The 4,497-nt window shown below is 37.9% G+C and overlaps 1 long non-coding RNA gene across 1 annotated transcript; it reads right to left on the reverse strand.

The window, feature by feature from the left end:
- Window positions 1-385: 385 nt before the first annotated feature.
- Window positions 386-1,169, reverse strand: LOC121813794. Its single transcript, XR_006053885.1, has 4 exons — window positions 1,099-1,169; window positions 914-987; window positions 711-758; window positions 386-574 (listed from the first exon to the last, which is right to left on the reverse strand). It is a non-coding gene; the product is annotated as an uncharacterized LOC121813794 (long non-coding RNA).
- Between the last annotated feature and the right edge of the window lie 3,328 nt (window positions 1,170-4,497).

Below are 4,497 nucleotides of genomic sequence, written 5' to 3' on the forward strand. Positions count from 1 at the left end.
ACACACACAATGCACGTTACTCTTTGTGTGTATGAAACGTCATATGTTAATGAACCTATGCATATTCATGTAACCACAATAAAAGGAGTGCTATGGGGAACCTGGCTGAGAGTCTGACGGAGGTCAAGTGGGTGGAACGACACTTGGCTCCAGGTGGTCTCCCTGATTGGTACGCAAATTGTTTGGAAACTCGCATCAGTGGTTCCTTTATTGGGTAATGATCAGACAAAAGTGTGTGATTTGGGAGAAACTGCATGAACAAGGAGATGTCGTTTATATTGACTAGAATAATCTGTTCTTGTTTTTTTTAAACTTTTTTTAAGACAGAGTCACTCAAGAAATAAGCACTGATTTTCAACCGTAAATAAATACAAAAAACTCCCAGTGCAATTCAACATAGGTTTTTATTCATTGTTGTCGTTTTCATCTTTGTGGCAGTAATAGCTGTTGGTTAAGGAGCAGCTTATCGTATAGCAGCAAGAAGCAAAGCAAGGAGCGTTGAATTCTGCAGAAGTGTTGGATTCTGTAGAAAAGGTAGTAGCAGGGTAAGACGATTTAGGGAAGGCCCAGTAGTCTGCAAGAGAATCAATAATATATATTATTACATGTGATAATGCATTCTCTGGTGAATAACTTCTTAGAGATATGTAAATATCAGAGAGTCAAGTGTGTCTAATGTTCAAACCTAGAAAGACAAACATGAGACTCACCCGCTCCCTAGATGAAGAACGTGCATCGCGCTCGTGTGCTGAGTCATTCTGTTTAAAAACAAACATGCAAATGTATTGTTTGGATATGACAAGATAGGAGCACTGATACAGTCTCTGGTTACACAGTTACACACACAGTGCAAGATATATTCATATATTACAGATAACATCACTAGCACAGTCTACAGTCATATTACACTTACAGGATTTGCCAGAGCAAGGCTCAGCAGGCATCCAAGCAGAAACACAACCTTGATCATGGTTTCAGTGATTTCACCTGTTGACAATAATTCTGATGAGATGTGGTCAAAATCATCTGCAATATCACCATTCAACCAACATTATACTGAAAACACAGAAGCAATAAGAGATTGATGAGAAATGTTACCGTCAGGTCTTCACAACTTCAGCAGACTGTCTCAGAGATGTGGATGATTGTGGTAATGTTGTACTGACAGCAGAGCTTTTTATACACAGTTGCAAGAGATGATTTAGTCTCTTTTGCGTAACTGTTGGGAAATTGTAATTCGTAGAAAAACATTTTCATCTTAACAAGGGTAAACACAATTGGGCAACAATCAGGGACACACCTGATTAATCTTTTTGCTGCAACACAGTGATGTGAGATTGATCAGGTATGAGTCACATACAAAACTAACTGTTGTTTGTGTATGTTCCTTTAAGTATAATTGTCTACCCTTTAAAATGTAGGGGTAATGGTCACCACGTTGTATCTATCTATATATGTAGAAAATAATCAGGTATTATATTTTACCACCGTTCAGGGGTGGGTCTGTGACCCAGCGTTTTGTGTTATTTTGTATTGTTGATTTCTTATGTTAATATTATCTTAAAGTCATGTGGTATTCTTAAGTAAGGGTATAGTTGAGTTATTTTCTATTTTGTATTACTTATGAGACAATGTTCTAGTTCTAGTATCAAAGTTCTAGTATCATTATTAGTTTGTCTTTCTTAGGTTGGTCTGATTTATGTTTTTTCTATGCTTCCTCGTCTATGTAGGTCCCCTTGTGTCTCTCTTCTCTGAGTCCTCCTCCCTCTCTCGCTCCCTCTGTCTCTTTTGTCAAGCTTTCATGTCCCAGTTCACGTCTGTCGATACTTCCTTTTTCATTTTCAAAATCTTGTTTCTATGGTTAATGTGCTTAGTTTTTCTTACCCCCTGTGGCGTCCATGGTCATTTGTGTCAGATGTTTCTCCCCAGGTGATTACCCTTCTGTGTATTTATATCCTTAGTCTCTTCTGTTTTTTGTCGTGTCATCTGTGTGTTCATGTTCATGTTTCATGTCAATGATTAGCATGATCCTGTCCAGATGTGATAGCAGGCAATGAACCTTTAACATCTCTGGGGGATGGCCCACTCTTCTTTGCAGAAGGTTGGAGTAGAAGGTTAATCAGTGTTCCAACTTTTCTCCATTTGTGGCTTGCTGTTCTTTGATTGATGTTTTTTTTTTCTTATTTTCTTTAAAAAAAAACTCACCTGGGTGTTGTCTGTTAACTGCTTAAGCTGCTAAGTCTTCTGATTTGTAATCATAGCAAGGTATTTCCATCTGTCTACCAGTTTGCAAACACTAAAGGGTGGAGACTGACATTACAGTGCATATGCAATGTTTTCTGATGACATAAAGATTAATGTTTACTTTAACTACTGGACAAATCTATTAAAATGTATTATTTCTGATACTTGTGATGAAATGAGTGCAGCATAATCATATCAGCTTTGACCACAAAACAATTGCCAGAAATGTCTACTTTTTGAAAACTGAGTGTTTGTTGAACCTTTTCATGAAACACATTAAATGTTAATTTGCATACGTATTTTAATTTGTATTATATTTGACAAATCTATTTTTGTTTTGTTTGTGAGCAGGGTTTCAATTTATGGCTTAAAAACTATTTATTATGGGGCTTTTTGGCAAGGGGTCAAAGTAATGATGTTGAGGATGGATTTAGAGGACCTGTCACAGTTCTGGGTCCGTTGGACCCAGTATTTTGAGTTTATTATGTTTTGGTTTTATTTTGCATCATGGATTGTTTTCTTGTTCTCTTGTGGTTGTGGGGATTATTATTATTAGAGTTTCATGTTTCTATTATCCATGTTTTAGGAATTGTGGTTTCATGTATAGTTCAGTTCCATGTGACACTCTCTAGCAGGCATAAACTCTCTGACTTTAAACTAGTTCAGACACTGACGTGGAGTCTCACACAACATAGCACAGTGCAGAAACAAACATATCATATAAAAAGAGTCACAACTTTCATGGACCCTGGGTTGCTCAGACCCAGGTCCCTGACAACTTCTGTCTAAATTGACATTTTACAATTTTTGTTTTGTAATATTAATATCATCACTTTTTCCTCAATAATTTCATGTCAGTAGTGATGTGTCGGTCACGAACATAGCGGCTCTTAGAGCCGGATCTTTCAAGTGAACGACGTGAGCCAGCTCCTAATTGGGAGGGTTTTTTTGTTTGTTCCCCTCTCTCTCTCGCACTTTTTTCCACTTCACTCCGCACACGCGAGCCTTGTGCTTTGCGCTGGGCAGAGGGGGGAGGGGCGGTAGTTACACTCGCAGTAGCACAGGAACAGAGCGGAGGGAAGAGAGAGAGAGCAAACGTCACATTAGAAAGGTATAGTAATCATCCACAACTATTTTCAGTTGCGGATGATAAAGGTTTCAGAGAGTTTATTCATGCAGGTATATGACAGAGAATGTGCATCTTCTTTTTGTTTTTGTTTTGTTTTCACTTTAAATTTGTTTAAAAGGAAAAAGCTGAAAATTTAAATAGTTAAAAGTTGAATTGTGAATAGTTTGTTTTTGTTTTGTATGATTAATTTATTACATTTTATGTGGAGTGAATAAATAAAAGTATATTTATGGTGGCCTCTAGAGACGAAGCATGTACAAACTCCAAAACATGTACGAACTCTGAAGCTCGTACAAACTCGAAAATACGTAAAAACTCAGAAGCACGTAAAAACTCAAAACACGTACAAAAGACAACAGAAGTGCTCCAGGATGCTGGGCGCAGTGTTGAGCTGAATTTAACTGATCTAGGTAGCTCTATTTTGGAAGTTCAGTTAAACTAGAAATGTGTTTTGGAGTTTGTACGTGCTTTGTCTCTAGGGGCCACCACATATATTTATATATAAACATATATAAATAAAACCACTTTTTTTTACATTAGTAATTCCTTTTGTGCATAATTTTATATTATTGTTAATAATAAATTAATTAAAGCAACAAAACAACCTGAAGAGCCGGTTCGGAGCCGAAAGAGCCCGTTCTCTAAATAGAGCCGAAAATCCCATCACTAGTTGTTGTAGTGATGGTCCAAATGTTGAGTGCTTTTTATATACACTTAATGGATCAGCTTTGTTTAGAAATGGTCCTGTCAGGGCTCTGTGTGTGGGCAGGCGGAGAGGAGGATCCAAACGCAGGACTCAGACACTAACTTGAAACTCAAAAACCTCAGCTTTATTGCTGGTACAAAAACAAAACATGCCGTGAATATGGAGACCCAGGAAACACACAGGCATAATCTGATGGTACAACGCAACACCAAGCATGGGAAAACACAGGGCTTATATACACAGGGTAGTAACGGGGGAAATCGGCAACAGGAGGGAGACACAGCTGGGAGAGATCAGGGCTAACGAGACATGGGGAACAAAGCTGCACACACTAACATAAGACAAAGACTTTCACAATAAAACAGGAAACATGAATCACAACTCAGAGACATGGACTCAACACAGAGACAGAAAATGA

This window comes from Haplochromis burtoni, unplaced genomic scaffold (genome assembly GCF_018398535.1).
Source record: "Haplochromis burtoni strain Fernald_Lab_line unplaced genomic scaffold, NCSU_Asbu1 Contig_2626, whole genome shotgun sequence".
Taxonomy (NCBI): Eukaryota; Metazoa; Chordata; class Actinopteri; order Cichliformes; family Cichlidae; genus Haplochromis; species Haplochromis burtoni.